Source organism: Pelophylax lessonae, assembly GCF_965119305.1.
Source record: "Pelophylax lessonae genome assembly, chromosome: 11".
Taxonomy (NCBI): Eukaryota; Metazoa; Chordata; class Amphibia; order Anura; family Ranidae; genus Pelophylax; species Pelophylax lessonae.
Window position 1 is genome coordinate 35,769,019 of NC_138778.1, and position 17,998 is coordinate 35,787,016.

A 17,998-nucleotide genomic window follows, 5' to 3' on the forward strand; every position below is an offset into this window, starting at 1 on the left:
TTATCTGTTGTTGTACGTCTGGTTCATGGTTCCGTGACAGTGCCTTCTTGAGGAGGGGGACCTTGCGGGTGCTGCAGGATTTCAATCCATGGCGATGTATTGTGTTACCTATGGTTTGTTTGATGACTGTGGTCCCAACTGCCTTGAGATCATTCATAAGCTCCTCTCGTGTAGTTCTGGGCTGATCCCTCACTTTTCTCATGATCATCCTTACCCCATGAGGCGAAACCCTGCATGGAGCTCCAGACCAAGGGGCGATTGATGGTTATTTTGTATTTCTTCCATTAGTGAATAATTGCTCCAACAATTGTCTCTTTCTCACCAAGGGGCGATTGATGGTTATTTTGTATTTCTTCCATTTGTGAATAATTGCTCCAACAATTGTCTCCTTCTCACCAAGCTTCTTGCTAATGGTCTCGTAGCCCATTCCAGCCTTGTGCAGGTCTACCATCTTGTCCCCGACGTCCTTTAACCACTTGCCGACCGCCGCCTGACTATATACGGCGGCGGTCAGCCCCTCCCAGGCAAAGTGACGTACCGGTACGTCACTAGCCTGGGAGCTAATAGGGGGCAAGCGCGCGCCACCGGAGTCGCGCTCCCGCCCCTGCTCGTACCCCGAAGAAGCCGGCGCGTGTGACCGGCGGACCCGATGTCCGCCGGTCACTTGCGATCGTCGGGTAGAGAGGGAGAAAGGCAGGCGGCTAATGTAAACAAAGCTGCCTGTCACTCTCCCCTGTGTAAAAGCACAGATCACTCGGTCCTGCTATGTAGGACTGTTGATCTGTGCTGTTACACAAACAGCCACATCCAATGACAGTAAGAAACACGCCCCTAGGGACACACTTAACCCCTCCCTCTCCAATAAAGTTAACCCCGTCCCTCCCAGTGTCATTTTTACAGTAACAGTGCATATGTATAGCCCTGATTACTGTAGTAATGTCACTGGTACCCCCAAAAGTGTCAAAAATGTCAGTCAAGGGTCTGATCTGTCCGCCGCAATGTCGCAGTACCGCAAAAAAAAATCGCAGATCGCCGCCATTACTCGTTAAAAAAAAAAAAACAATAAAAATGACAAAAATCTTTCCCTTAGTTAGTAAACGCAATAACTTTTGTGCAAACCAATCAAAATATGCTTTTTGCGATTTTTTTTTTTTACCAAACATATGTAGCAGAAAACAAATTGGCCAAAAATGTTAAAAATTTTGATTTTTACATTTTTTTGGGGGAATTTCATATAAAAAAAATGTGAAAAATATTGTTATTTTTGCAAAATTGTCGCTCTTTTTTTGTTTATAGCGCATGATCAAAAAATCGCACAGGTGATCAAATACCACCAAAAGAAAGCTCTGTTTGTGGGAAAAAAAGGACGTCAAATTCATTTGGGTACAGCGTCGTACGACCGCGCAATTGTCCGTTAAAATCACGCAGTGCCGAATCGCAAAATACCCACTGGTCAGGAAGGGGGTAAAATCTTCCGGGGCTTAAGTGGTTAACAGCTCTTTTGTCTTGCCCATGATGGTAAGATTTGAATGGAAGAAAGAGATTCTGTGGACAGGTGTCTTTTAAACACATAATGAGTTGCTGTTAGGAGCACCTTCTGAAATTGACAGAACTAATCTCTGTACCACATGAGGACATACTGTAGGCAGTCTGTGGGAGCCAGAATTAATGTTAGTAGGGGATCAAATACTTATTTTACAAACTGAACTGCAATTAAATTTATAACATTTGTATTTTGTGTTTTTTCTGGATTTTTGGTTGACATTCTGTCTCTATTATTTAAAATACACCTATGATAAAACATTATAGACCCTTAATTTCTTTGTAAGTGGGCAAACTTACAAAATCTGCAGGGGATCAACCAATTATTTCCCCCACTGTACAATGCCTACAATGTTAATTATTCTGAGGTTGTCTGAACCCTTAGTACAGCATTCTTGGTTGCTTTACCTGTGATCCACCCAGCATAGCGCACCCACAGCTGGCATTTTGCCCTCAAGCATCCTGACAATCACTAACCTGTGAGATGGGGAACGGAACATTAATCTTATTTACACTCTTCTCTTTCTGGACTGAGCAAACTTTACATTTCACAGAACGGCAAATACCACGAGAAGATCAATTTGGAAGGAAAGCTAATTATCCGCAGAGGTTTTTCTATTGATTTTGCGCTGTGGGCGAGAGGGAGCCGCATTTGGCAGTAATAGGAAGGAGAGTTCAACACAGACAGTGTCCCATTGGGCGAATATGTAAATTCATTAAGAATGGTGCCATTTGAAGGGGAATAAAAAATGGAGATTAAAAATAAACAAACCCGGTAGACCTGAAAGATACTATTTTTATTTAGCATTAGTGCGCTACAGATTCGCTTTTGATCTAAGAGAGCTCAATGGTGTAATTTGGTCAAAATGGATTCATGAAAATTGTGTTGCCTGTAGTAACCATACAGAACCCAGCTTAAAAGGAGATAATTCTTCTTTTGTGGTGAGCTATATATCAGACTGGGCTGTAAATATCATTCCCTATCAGTCGCTAACAGAAAATCAATTGTAGGATGAGCCATTAAGAGAATATGCTGTACTGAGAGTGTACAGAGGTTGTCATTGATTACTTATTGTTCTAAAAATACCTGGCTGTCATGCCGATCCAATGGCTTTTATCATTTCTGAGATTTTGACTGGAACAAATATGCAGATCAGTTCTGACTTTGCTCTGACGTCTTCATGTGAGTTCCAGGTAATGGCCTGAATACACAATTAGAATATCCCCCGATCATTCGACCACCGACTTTTGAAAAAGTATTTGTCCGTCGAAAACGTTGCCAACATACACAGTCCGAATATCGCCCGACCGTTGCCCGCTGACCATCGAGACAGTGTTCGTCGGTCGAAAACGTTGCCAACATTAACGATCCATAAAAAAAAAACGTTACAGACCAATCGATTACATATGTAGTCTTCATGTTTCACGTGTGACCTTAAAGCCACGCCCTTCCTCCTAGCACCAATAACCGCCTAGCACGAACGAGCGTGGGACCGACATTAAACCGCATAATTCAATACAGCCCTGTGTATGTACAGTGCCTTGCCAAAGTATTCGGCCCCCTTGAACTTTGCGACCTTTTGCCACATTTCAGGCTTCAAACATAAAGATATAAAACTGTAATTTTTTGTGAAGAATAAACAACAAGTGGGACACAATCATGAAGTGGAATGAAATTTATTGGATATTTCAAACTTTGTTAACAAATAAAAAAACTGAAAAATTGGGCGTGCAAAATTATTCAGCCCCTTTACTTTCAGTGCAGCAAACTCTCTCCAGAAGTTCAGTGAGGATCTCTGAATGATCCAATGTTGACCTAAATGACTAATGATGATAAATAGAATCCACCTGTGTGTAATCAAGTCTCCGTATAAATGCACCTGCACTGTGATAGTCTCAGAGGTCCGTTTAAAGCGCAGAGAGCATCATGAAGAACAAGGAACACACCAGGCAGGTCCGAGATACTGTTGTAGAGAAGTTTGAAGCCGGATTTGGATACAAAAAGATTTCCCAAACTTTAAACATCCCAAGGAGCACTGTGCAAGCGATAATATTGAAATGGAAGGAGTATCAGACCACTGCAAATCTACGAAGATCTGGCCGTCCCTCTAAACTTTCAGCTCATACAAGGAGAAGACTGATCAGAGATGCAGCCAAGAGGCCCATGATCACTCTGGATGAACTGCAGAGATCTACAGCTGAGGTGTGAGACTCTGTCCATAGGACAACAATCAGTCGTATACTGCACAAATCTGGCCTTTATGGAAGAGTGGCAAGAAGAAAGCCATTTCTTAAAGATATCCATAAAAAGTGTTGTTTAAAGTTTGCCACAAGCCACCTGGGAGACACACCAAACATGTGGAAGAAGGTGCTCTGGTCAGATGAAACCAAAATCAAACTTTTTGGCAACAATGCAAAACGTTATGTTTGGCGTATAAAAGCAACACAGCTCATCACCCTGAACACACCATCCCCACTGTCAAACATGGTGGTGGCAGCATCATGGTTTGGGCCTGCTTTTCTTCAGCAGGGACAGGGAAGATGGTTAAAAATGATGGGAAGTTGGATGGAGCCAAACACAGGACCATTCTGGAAGAAAACCTGATGGAGTCTGCAAAAGACCTGAGACTGGGATGGAGATTTGTCTTCCAACAAGACAATGATCCAAAACATAAAGCAAAATCTACAATGGAATGGTTCACAAATAAACATATCCAGGTGTTAGAATGTCCAAGTCAAAGTCCAGACCTGAATCCAATCGAGAATCCGTCATCACAAATGCTCTCCATCCAACCTCACTGAGCTCGAGCTTTTTTTCAAGGAGGAATGGGCAAAGATTTCAGTCTCTCGCTGTGCAAAACTGATAGAGACATACCCCAAGCGACTTACAGCTGTAATCGCAGCAAAAGGTTGGCTACAAAGTATTAACTTAAGGGGGCTGAATAATTTTGCACGCCCAATTTTTCAGTTTTTTATTTGTTAAAAAAGTTTGAAATATCCAATAAATTTAGTTCCACTTCATGATTGTGTCCCACTTGTTGTTGATTCTTCACAAAACATTACAGTTTTATATCTTTACGTTTAAAGCCTGAAATGTGGCAAAAGGTCGCAAAGTTCAAGGGGGCCGAATACTTTCGCAAGGCACTGTATATATATATATATATATATATATATATATATATATATATATATATATATTTTTTTTTTTTTTTTTGTGGAGGTATCCTTTAACCACCTGACCATCGGAAGGTTTTACCCCCTTCATGACCAGGGCATTTTTTGCTATTCAGCAATAGCCTACTTTAACTGGCAATCAAATTAAATATATATATCACTTTCTTTTACGCAAATAGAGCTTTCTTTTGGTGGTATTTGATCACCACTGTTTTTTTTATTTTTATTAAATAATAAAAAATAATAATATTTTTTACTTTCTGTTATAAAACACATCTGATAAAAAAAATAAAGAAATCTAATTTATTTATAAATGTAGGCCAAAATGTGTTCTGCTGCAAGACTTTGGTAAAAAAAAAATAACCCACAAAAAAAACAATAAATGTATGTTATTTGGTTTGTGTGAAAGTTATATCATCTACAAACAATTGTATATATACTGGAATTTACACAGCTATGATGCTATACTGGTAATGGTGGTGATCAGCGACTTATAGTGGGACTGTGATAGGGTGGTGGCCAATCTGGCACTAACAGACAGTATCTGAAAGGGTCACTAACTGACACTAACATCGCTACTGACACGAATACTGTGTCACTACAATAAAGTGTCACTAAGCCCTGGCTCACACTGAATGCGGCTTTGAAATACTGCGACTTCACTTGAAATTGCACAGTTTCAAAGCAGCATGTCAGTGCGCGACTTCAGGTGTGACTTGGCTGACATCTGTGCGACGCGACTTCATGCACAGATGTCTATGCAAGTCGCACCTAAAATCACCAAAAGTAGTGCAGGAACTACTTTTTCAAATCGGTGCAAGTTCGGTGTCGCACAGACTTAAACAGTTCTATTGCCAAAAATACGGTGCGACTTGTCATGCGATTTGACCTGTCAAATCGCACGACAAGTCGCACGTGGGCTTATACTGTGTCAATACAATACACTAATAATTACTGTATGTTGACACTATAGTAATGACAGTGGCTGGGAAAGGGTTAACCTCTAGGGGCAAACAATGTGTGTAATATGTGCTGTTTTTACTTTACTATCCGGATGTTTTTTCTCACTGCAGGGAGAAGAAACAGCCAGATTACTGTTCCCAGTACACAGAGTTCTGTGTTTTTGTAAACACAGAGCTCTGTGTGTGATTGGACGCAGCTGATTTCAGCTGAAATTAGCTACAAAACTCTTACTGTGTCCAATCACAGCACAACAGGTTGGCAGGGGGCATGCACATGTGCGCCCCAAACCCCCAAAGAAGGCCGATCACGTACATCTACGTGATCGTGCCTGTACCTGTCACCCCCTTACAGTATATTTACTGTGAGCGGTCGTAGGTGGTTAAAATGCAAGTGGACCCATTCATTTAATAAACTTAAAGTGATCTAGTGCCCATTCTAATATCAGCAACAATTTTCCATAAGATTATATGTCAAATTACCTTTTTTTGTACATTTACTATCTCTGTAATGGTTGGTTATATTAAACCAGCCCAAAGCCACCATGAGTCATTACCAGCCACAGAACTGTCACTCAAATGACGCTCTGTAGTATTCCCCTGATATCATTGATTCATGTTTCAAGCTCACTGAACAGCCTCTCATTGATCTGATGAGGGAGCAGAGAGGCTGTCCGTAGGAGCTTACACACAGCAGAGTGCTCAATAATAGGGATTGACCGATATTTTCATTGCCGATACCGATATTTTGGTCATCGCGTATCGGTATCGGCCGATATGGGCTGATATTTTCGTACATTTAAATTTTTTTTTTTTTTTTTACTTCTTGTGGAGGGATCTGGGGGTCTAAAAGACCCCAAACCCCTCCTCTGCACTTGAAAGCATTCAAAACACCAAGTTTGTTTTGAATGCTGTAATTTTTTTTTTTAATCTGGCGCCAGTACCCGGAAGTTACATTACTTCCAGGTTTTTGCATGGAGACCCAATCAGAGCCGAATGCAGCTTTAAATGGGTCTTCGGGGTCCGTGCAGGCTGGTTGCCCGGGTCTCCCGTTGGGACGGGAGACCCGGGCGAGCCGCGGAAGGCGGCGGGAGGGGGGGACATCCCCTCCCGCTCCTTGTAATGACAGCTGGGCGGCTTCTCAGCCGCATCGGTTGTCATTACAAGACAGCCAACCGTCGGCTATGGACGCCGGTACCGGGGTGATGCCTCTAGCTGCAGACATCACTCCGGTACAAGCACTTTCCTGAAATATCGGCAATATCAGTCACCTCCGGGGCCGATTCCGATATATCGGGGAAAGTGCATATCGGTCCTCGATATATCGGCTTTGCCGATAATCAGTCGATTCCTACTGAATAATACCAGCAGTGACACCTCCTCCATTCTCCACCTTAGGCCCCTTTCAAGCGGGTTTTTTCCATCAGGTCCACCTGTCAGCGGGTGTCAGCGGTGACATGTCCTCGGCCACCCGCTGCTATCCGATAATGTCCGTGAAATCCGGACGGATGGAAACCCTATTTTCCATCCGTCTGGAGGATCGGATAGGATCGGATGAGAACGGACAAGCGGTCTGGTTTTTATCCAGTCTCCCATTGAGGAGAGCGGGGATCTGACAGGTCTGTCTCTGCAAAGTAAGCGGAGACGGAGCTGTCATCCGCCTGCTCAGCGGGGATCGGCGGATCGATTACCGCTGAGCAAAACGAAGTCCGCTGGGTGGAAAGCCTGTGTGAAAGGAGCCTAACAGTATGCTCTTGCTTTGTTTGCTTTTTTTGTGCATTAGGGACTCTGCACCAACTGACATTTATGTTTAATTACATGCTGGGTGCACAGATAATAAATTGCTGATCTTGCTTTAACGTTTGTGTGTGATGTGTCACCGGTGCAAAAATTTAACTTCAAACGTGTATACTCTTATATTCAAACAGTTGGCTGCAGCTTTGTGCCCCCCACTGACTGTAGAGATAATCTGAATGTGTATTACTGCATATATAAAGAAGCTGCACCAGCTTAATATAAAAGACCCCAATCTAATTAGTCTGATACTGTGATCACAAGAATGTACAGTATACTGTGCCATGAAGCTTTAGAGTGCCAGAAATGAATAATTATTTTATTGGGAGAAATAATACAAAATGGCCATCAATCCAAAAACGTGATTCCTTGAGTATGTCCTTCCACCATTAACCACTTCTGGGCCGGAAGATTTTCCCCCTTAATGACCAGGCCATATTTTGTGATTCGGCACTGCGTTAATTTAACGGACAATTGCGCGGTTGTGCGACGCTGTACCCAAATAAAATTGATGTGCTTTCTTTTGGTGGTATTTGATCACCTGTGCGATTTTTATTTTTTGCGCTATACACAAAAAAAGAGCGACAATTCTGAAAAGAAAAACAATATTTTTCACATTCTGCTATATGACATTCCCCAAAAAAAATTTAAAAATCAAAATTTTTTCACATTTTAGGCCAATTTGCTTTCTGCTACATATTTTTTGTTAAAAGAAATCGCAATAAGCATATTTTGATTGGTTTGCACAAAAGTTATTGCATCTACTAACTACAGGAAAGATTTATGTAATTTTATTGTTTTTTTTTTTTTTACTAGTAATGGAGGCAATCTGCGATTTTTTGCGGGACTGCAACATTGCGACTGACAGATCGGACCTCTGACTGCTATTTTTAACACTTTTGGGGGGACCAGTGACATTACTACAGTAATCAGTGCTAAAACTATGCACGGTTACTGTATTAATGACACTGGCCGGGAAGGGGTTAACAGTGTGGGTGATCAAGGGGTTAAATGTGAGCCTAGGGGAGTGATTCTAACTGTGGGGGGGGGCGTGGCTTGTGAAATGCCCATAGATACCTGCGTTCCTATATAGAAGGATCACAGGGGCTCTATGATTATTCCAGAGAGAACGGTCGGCTATGTTTACAACAGCTGACTGTCCTTCTCTCTCAGTGGGGAACGATCGCGCATGTCAGGCGGCAATCAGAGCCGCCTGCCCGCTGCTTCGGCTTCCCTGTTGACGAGCGGGGGCGGGAGCACGCCTGAAGTATATAAACAATGGAAAAAATAGAAGGTATTCCAAAATACTCTCTAGATGAACCAGTAGCGCAAAACTTAACAAAAAGTTAGTGCCATAAATGTATGTATATAAATACACAACTGGTAAGACTGCACAAAGTCCAACACTGCACAGATGTCACAGTAGCATCAGGAAAAAGTACTATTGATATCAATCAGTCCATGATTCTTCAATATCTATCCTGGGATGGTTTGATATACAGGTGTAGCTTTCAAAGGGTCACCACCACCACCGTGCTCCAAGGGGGGAGGAGAAATGCCCACTCACCAGATGCTGTGGCCCAAAGCACTCTCGTGTTTGAGCAGTAAAGCCTGTAGGGTTAGTCAATGCTCTGCACATCCAGACCGGGTATCACACCAACTAAGACTGTTAAGGCTCGGCAGCATAGGGAGAGAGAAGCAAAATCCCACTAGCGTGATAACGTTTTTAAAAAACTTTATTGCATAAAAATAAGTATCAAACTCACATGTTCTGCAAACAAACATCCGCATATCATGTCAAAGAGTAGGAGGAGGGTGCCCTTCGGGAGTTGATGTCCAGGCTCCACGCCGTGAACCTCGCGCCTTCCGGGTGTCCCGAACTCCTCTACAGTAGGAATGGTTACGCCGCCTGGTCACGCCCCGACGCGTTTCGTACTTCCGACTTCTTCACCGGGGGCGTGACCGCGGCAGCTTGGCGGTAACCTTAAATACCTCCGACCTTCCGCCCAAGCGGGCGGGGCCGGGGTATGCGTCACCACCCATTGGTTACGTGCATGATGCTCTGATCAACAACGGGCTGGGTTGTCTAGGCAACCATCTCTCATGCTTCCGTTTTATACGATCCCTCGCCCTGTGACCCGGGACCAAAATACTCCCGCAGACCCGGATGTGAAACATCAAACCACCGTGAAGCGGTGTATGGATAAATTTTAGGGGCTAATAAAAAAGCCAATTGGTTAAAGTAACCCCCACTGAAAGGTGATACAAAACGAGCAAAACAACGCAGCGTGCCAATAGGATGGTGTTACAATATTGCAGATAGTGTAACCAATAACTGATAGCACCTATCTGTATATCAAATGTATAAAAGGCAATCAATGCCATGAAGAACCTTAAATCAAAATTCTAATCAAAATCAAAACATACCAGAAACAACAGCCATAATCCTAAAATGGAGAACACTAAGCAGTAATATATAAATGTATAAAATACAAAAAAAGAAAACATATATATATAATTTAAATATAATAATTAAAATATGATTAAAACGGTGGAACTCAAGAATAATCGCAGTTCACACACCATATAACCTCATCCAAATAATGATATATTAAAAAGGATAAAATTCATAAAATAGAATTGGAAATGTAAAACTAATAATCACTAATGAAACAATTTAAATCCAATTCTATATTTAAACCTAAGGAACTCAAAGATTGGATCTGAAATATCCACTTGGATTCACACCTAGATAATTCCCTGACCCAATTTGCGCCTCTCCATGGAGGTGTGACACGCTCAATTCCCCAAAATTGCAAGCAACTAGGGTCGCGTTGATGGTGTGAGCGTAAATGGGCCGGGACGCTATGTTCTTGTTTGCCCTTAATAATGTTGGTGATGTGTTCACCAACTCTTATGGTCAAGGTGCGCTTTGTACAACCAATGTAGATAATTTTGCAGGGACACATGAGTGGTGTCGCACGTGATAAAGTGTTTGATCTTAAATTCCCTATCTATGGCTGAAACATAGAAGGAATTACGTCTTCTTTGATTGAGAGGAGTGAACGAACGCGACTTACATCTACCACACTTGTGAAACCCTTGTCGTCCTGGGAAGAACGATGTGTCAGGAGGACTCAACACCTTCTTAACCACCCTATCACCAAAACTCTGGGCCTTTCTGTAGATGAAGGATGGGACCTCGGGTAGAACAGGGCCTAATGTAGCGTCCATCTGTAGTATGTACCAATGAGATCTGAAAATAGCCTCCACTTTTTTATAATCCTCACAGTAATCAGATAAGAAGCTCCACTGTTTGTCATCAGACCCATTCTTTGGTCTATTCACATTCTGCAAACACGTTGATCGGGGGATCTCTAAAATGCTCTCAATCTCCTTATCAAGGGCCTGTTCATTATAGCCTTTTTGGACGAATCTCTCCTTCAGGACATTTGTTTGGGCAATGAAGTCTTCATCGAACGTACAGTTATGCCGTACCCGCATGAACTGACCACGCGGAATGTTGCGCAACCAATTCGGGTGGTGTCCAGGCGGCGTAACCATTCCTACTGTAGAGGAGTTCGGGACACCCGGAAGGCGCGAGGTTCACGGCGTGGAGCCTATACATCAACTCCCGAAGGGCACCCTCCTCCTATTCTTTGACATGATATGCGGATGTTTGTTTGCAGAACATGGGAGTTTGATACTTATTTTTATGCAATAAAGTTTTTTAAAAACGTTATCACGCTAGTGGGATTTTGCTTCTCTCTCCCTATGCTGCCGAGCCTTAACGGTCTTAGTTGGTGTGATACCCGGTCTGGATGTGCGGAGCATTGACTAACCCTACAGGCTTTACTGCTCAAACACGAGAGTGCTTTGGGCCACAGCATCTGGTGAGTGGGCATTTCTCCTCCCCCCTTGGAGCACGGTGGTGGTGGTGACCCTTTGAAAGCTACACCTGTATATCAAACCATCCCAGGATAGATATTGAAGAATCATGGACTGATTGATATCAATAGTACTTTTTCCTGATGCTACTGTGACATCTGTGCAGTGTTGGACTTTGTGCAGTCTTACCAGTTGTGTATTTATATACATACATTTATGGCACTAACTTTTTGTTAAGTTTTGCGCTACTGGTTCATCTAGAGAGTATTTTGGAATACCTTCTTTTTTTTCCATTGCTTATATTTATTTTTGTTAAGTAGCAGCATTGCCATCTTATACATTTTATTTACCGTCCTCATTCAGCGCTTGGGGTAGCTTACTATAGGTTTCGGTGGGCTCTGTAAGCTTTCTTCTCTTACGCCTGAAGTATAGCTACAGTGGTTAGCGCAGGAGCGGCTGCCTGCCGCATTATAACTGCGGCGGGTGGTCGTAAAGCTGTTAAACTCTATTCTTCAATTCCGTGTTCAGCATGCTTAATCACCACCAATAAAGTGTGCTATCCTCCACCATCCAAAATGCTCACTCACCAGATACCAGCAATTGTGGAGCGTAATTGTAAAATATTGGATTCGCTCTCTTCAATCCGCCAGGGGTTCTGTAGCCAATGGAGTAATTCACCCCTCTCATATAAGCATGCAGTATAAAAAGGTAGACATGTGCAATTTGTTTCAGTCTGAATACAAATTCGGATGAATCTCCGCATGAAATAGTAACCAATTTCTTTGAAATTCGTTAAAATTCATTTTGCTTATTCGTATTCTAATGAATTCCAAATTTTCAGAATGATTAGAATGAGGGGTGAATTACTCCATTGGCTACAGGACCCCTGGTGGATTGAAGAGGGCAGAAGCAATCTTTACCAATTATGCTCTAAATTTGCTGGTATCTGGTGAGTGAGTATTTTGGATGGTGGAGGATAGCACACTTTATTGGTGGTGATTAAGCATGCTGAACACGGGAATTGAAGAATAGAGTTTAATGGTGGAAGGACATACTCAAGGAATCACGTTTTTGGATTGATAGACATTTTGTATTATTTTTCAGAATAGAAGAATTATTCAGTTTTGGCACCCTACAGACGCATGTCACAGTATACTGCATATTGTTGTGATCACAGTATCAGACTGATTAGTTTGGGGTCCTTTAGATTAAGCTGGTGTGACTTCTTTATACATTGCTCAAAAAAATTAAAGGAACACTTTGAAAACACATCAGATCTCAACGGGGAAAAATATCATGCTGAATATCTATACTGATATGGACTGGGTAATGTGTTAGGAACGAAAGGATGGCACATCCTTTGATGGAAATGAAAGTTCTCAACCTACAGAGGGCTGAATTCAAAGGCCCCCCCCCGAAAATCAAAGTAAAAAAATTATGCAGCAGGCTAGTCCATTTTGCTGAAATTACGTTGCAGCAACTCAATATGGTACTCAGTAGTTTGTATGACCCCCACGTGCCTGTATGCATGCCTGCCAACGTCGGGGCATGCTCCTAATGAGACGACGGATGGTGTCCTGGGGTAATTACCCCCAGATCTGGACCTGGGCATCAGGCGAGTGTGGGGGTCATTAAATTGTATCAATTCCTGCATCCTCCAGGAACTGGCTGCACACTTTTGCCACATTAGGCCAGGCATTGTCGTGCACCAGGAGGAACCCAGGACCCACTGCACCAGCGTAGAGTCTGACAATGGATCCAAGGATTTCATCCCAATACCTAATGGCAGTTAGGGTGCCATTGTCTAGCCTGTAGAGGTCTGTGCGTCCCTCCATTTTGTAGGGCTCTGGCAGTGCTCATCCTGTTCCTACTTGTACAAAGGAGCAGATACCGGTCCTGCTGATGGGTTAAGGTCCTTCTATGGCCCCGTCCAGCTCTCCTAGGGTAACTGCCTGTCTCCTGGGATCTTCATGCTCCTGAGACTGTGCTGGGAGACACAGCAAACCTTCTGGCAAGGCACGTATTGATGTGCCATCCTGGAGGAGTTGGACTGCCTGTGCAACCTCTATAGGGTTCAGGTAGCACCTCATATGCTACCAGTAGTGACACTGACCCTAGCTAAATGCAAAACTAGTGAAAAACAGTCAAAAAAGATGAGTAGAGAAAAAATGTCAGTGGCCTCCACCTGTAAAAGTATTCATGTTTGGAGGTTGTCTCATTGTTGCCTACCTAGTGCACCTGTGGTTAATTTCATTAACACCAAAGCAGCTTAAACTGATTAACAACCCCCTCTGCTACTTAACTAGCCAGGTCAATATCCCAGGAGTTTCATTGACTTGATGCTATACTCTGATTCAAAAGTGTTCCTTTAATTATTTTGAGCAGTGTATATAATACACATTGCTTTAACGTTTGCTAACGTAGCTGTGCAGGCTCCTGCTGTCTGCCGACATAGGAGAGGGAGAGGTAGTAGTGGTTGGCACAGAAAAGAACTGACACAGATTCCCACTGAAGTTATATCGGTCACAGCAGGGGAAAAACATTGCTTTTTTTGAATGGGGAAAATGTAAGTACTTGCTGTGCCTTGAAAAAGTATTCATATTAATATTTTAACATTTGTTATGTTAATAACAAATATGTGAAAAGTGTGGTGTGCATTTTTATTCAGCCCTCTACTTTGTTGAACCACCTTTCTCTGCAATTACAGCTGCAAGTCTTTTTAGGTATGTCTCTACAAGCTTTGTATATCTACAGGGTAAAATTTTTCCCCATTCTTTGCAAAACAGCTCACACTCTGTCAGATTGGGTGGAGAGTGTCTGTGAACAGCAATTTTCAAGTCTCGCCACAGATTCTAAATTGGATTTAGGTCTGGACTTTGCCTGGGCCGTTCTAACACATACAGTGCCTTGCGAAAGTATTCGGCTCCCTTGAAGTTTGCGACCATTTGCCACATTTCAGGCTTCAAACATAAAGATATAAAACTGTAATTTTTTGTGAAGAATCAACAACAAGTGGGACACAATCATGAAGTGGAACGAAATTTATTGGATATTTCAAACTTTGTTAACAAATAAAAAACTGAAAAATTGGGCGTGCAAAATTATTTAGCCCCTTTACTTTCAGTGCAGCAAACTCTCTCCAGAAGTTCAGCGAAGATCTCTGAATGATCCAATGTTGACCTAAATGACTAATGATGATAAATAGGGATGATCGAACGGTTCGGGTCGACCATCGGTTCGACCCAAACATTGACTGTTAGAAATTCGGCTGAATTCCAAACTTTTTGCGGTAAAAGTTCGGAATTCGCCACCAGAACCGCCCAAAATGCAATAGGACAGGAACTGGGCTTTAAAAGCCCGTGATTGGACCAAAAACGTGAGTAAAAGCCAATTGAGGGGGCAGGAGGATGCTAGGAATGTGATTGGAGTGACTAGGGGGTCCAGAGGCCAATCAGTAGTGAATACGCCCCCCAGTATATAACATAGCCCCGCCAAATCTCTAGCACTGTAATACAGTGGCTGTGGAAGAGAGTGGAAGCAGTTCTGTTACTCCTGCTGAAAAAGTGTCATTTAGCAATTATTAGTGTGAGGAAAGGGATATGCAGTGTAGTTAGGGTACTATATACCACTATAGTTAGATTCAAAAATATTGTTTCTGTAGGGAAAGTGTTAAGTGTCAGGGTGACCGTAGTGTAGTTTAGGGTGAACTGACTCTGACTGCTATGCCAGGGTGACCGAACTCATCCATGTCAGGGTGACCGCCAGAGAAAAAAGATAATTTTTCTTAGAATTTTTAGTAGAGCAGGGATGGGGTTCCGCTCCTTTCACACCTGGGCGTTTTTGTTTCAGGCGTTTATTGGGCTTTTTCGTGGACGTCTTTGGAGGCAGGCATGACGTCTGAACTTCTGTGTAGGGGTATATATACACCAGGGCTCGACAATCCCCGGGCGCCAGGTCGCATTTGCGACTAGAATTAGCGACCTGGCGCCTGGGGGTGCCCTGCAGAAGGTGTCCTGTCATTTTTGCCCGGACTTCCACGCACGGAGTGCACGGACTTCCGGGCCGTCCGAAAATTGAGGCCCCGGCTTTTCGGCCTACTTGAGATGACAGGCTTCCAATGGGGAACTCGCGCCCTCTTGTGGAGGCCGGGCGTAATGACTGTTGTAATGACTGTTTCCACTGCCTTTTTGTTCTCAATTCATTCATTACCATCTCCCTGTCCAGTTAGTTACCTTTGACAGGGAGTGTGGTTATTATTATTTAATTTATTTTTAAATGTAAAAAAAAAAAAAAAATAATATTTTTTCTTTTTTTTTAATTATTAAAAAAATAAAAAAAATTCTTTTTTTTCCAATTATTAAAAAAAAAAAAAAAAAAAAATATATATATATATATATATATATATATATATCTATCTATATAAATATAGATCTATATATATATATATATATATCTATCTATATAAATATAGATCTATATATATATATATATATATATATATATATATCTATCTATCTATATAAATATATATATATATATCTATCTATCTATATAAATATATATATATATCTATCTATCTATATAAATATATATATATCTATATCCATATCTATATCCTTTTTTTTTTTTTCCTCATCGCTGTGCCACAGCCGAAGGCCCCTTTCACACGGGCTGTCTGATCAGGTCCGCCTGTCAGTTTTTCAGGCATACCTGATCGGACCCTTGCTTCTCCTCTATGGAGCAGTAATCTGCCGCCATCTGATCCTGTCCACCAAAAGCAGACGGATGGTGGTTCTATTTTCTATCCATCCCGTGGATCGGATCAGATGGCATCAGATGGAAAGAGACAGACAGTCTGTTTTCATCCAATTGTGCTATAGAGGAGAGTGGGGTTCTAGTCGTATTTATGTGTAAATTTAGTATCCGTTTTATTAAATAAAGCTTGGTTGTTAGTTTAAAAAAAAAAAAAACTGGCTCCTAACTTTTTTAGCTGGCTCCTAGATTTCAGGAAAATTTGTCAAGCCCTGATATACACACACACACATATATGTATATATACACATACACACATATAGGTGTGAAAGGAGCGGAACCCCATCCCTGCGCTAATGAAATTATTTGCAGGGATGGGGTTCCGCTCCTTTCACACCTATATGTGTGTATGTGTGATATATATGTGTGTGTGTGTGTGTGTGTGTGTGTATATATATATATATATATATATATATATATATATATATATATATATACACCCCTATACAGAAGTTCAGATGTCATGCCTGCCTCCAAAGACGCCCAAAAAATGCCCAATAAACGCCTGAAACAACACACCTGGGCGTTTTTGTTGCAGGCGTTTATTGGGCATTTTTTGGGCGTCTTTGGAAGCAGGCATAACATCTGAACTTCTGTGTAGGGGTATATATACACACACACACACACACACATATATGTATATATACACATACACACATATAGTTGTGAAAGGAGCGGAACCCTTTCTACGAAGACCCTGCCGTCCCTCTAAACTTTCAGCTCATACAAGTAGAAGACTGATCAGAGATGCAGCCAAGAGGCCCATGATCACTCTGGATGAACTGCAGAGATCTACAGCTGAGGTGGGAGACTCTGTCCATAGGACAACAATCAGTCGTATACTGCACAAATCTGGCCTTTATGGAAGAGTGGCAAGAAGAAAGCCATTTCTTAAAGATATCCATAAAAAGTGTCGTTTAAAGCCACCTGGGAGACACACCAAACATGTGGAAGAAGGTGCTCTGGTCAGATGAAACCAAAATCGAACTTTTTGGCAACAATGCAAAAACGTTATGTTTGGCGTAAAAGCAACACCCTGAGCACACCATCCCCACTGTCAAACATGGTGGTGGCAGCATCATGGTTTGGGCCTGCTTTTCTTCAGCAGGGACAGGGGAGATGGTTAAAATTGATGGGAAGATGGATGAAGCCAAATACAGGACCATTCTAGAAGAAAACCTGATGGAGTCTGAAAAAAAACCTGAGACTGGGATGGAGATTTGTCTTCCAACAAGACAATGATCCAAAACATAAAGCAAAATCTACAATGGAATGGTTCACAAATAAACAGATCCAGGTGTTAGAATGGCCAAGTCAAAGTCCATACCTGAATCCAATCGAGAATCTGTGGAAAGAACTGAAAACTGCTGTTCACAAACGCTCTCCATCCAACCTCACTGAGCTCAAGCTGTTTTGCAAGGAGGAATGGCAAAAATTTCAGTCTCTCGGTGTGCAAAACTGATAGAGACATACCCCAAGCAACTTACAGCTGTAATCGCAGCAAAAGGTGGCGCTACAAAGTATTAACTTAAGGGGGCTGAATAATTTTGCACGCCCAATTTTTCAGTTTTTTATTTGTTAAAAAAGTTTGAAATATCCAATAAATTTCGTTCCACTTCATGATTGTGTCCCACTTGTTGTAAATTCTTCACAAAAAAAATGACAGTTTTATATCTTTATGTTTGAAGCCTGAAATGTGGCAAAAGGTTGCAAAGTTCAAGGGGCCGAATACTTTCGCAAGGCACTGTATATATATATATATAGATATATGTGTGTGTGTGTATATATTGTATATATTATAATATGTGCCTACATATAGTGTGTGATGG

The 17,998-nt window shown here is 41.9% G+C and overlaps 1 protein-coding gene across 1 annotated transcript in view; it reads left to right on the forward strand.

The window, feature by feature from the left end:
- The window catches only part of VSTM2L (V-set and transmembrane domain containing 2 like), a 194,154-nt gene that overhangs the window by 174,853 nt on the left and 1,303 nt on the right, over window positions 1-17,998 (forward strand). The window lies entirely within an intron of this gene.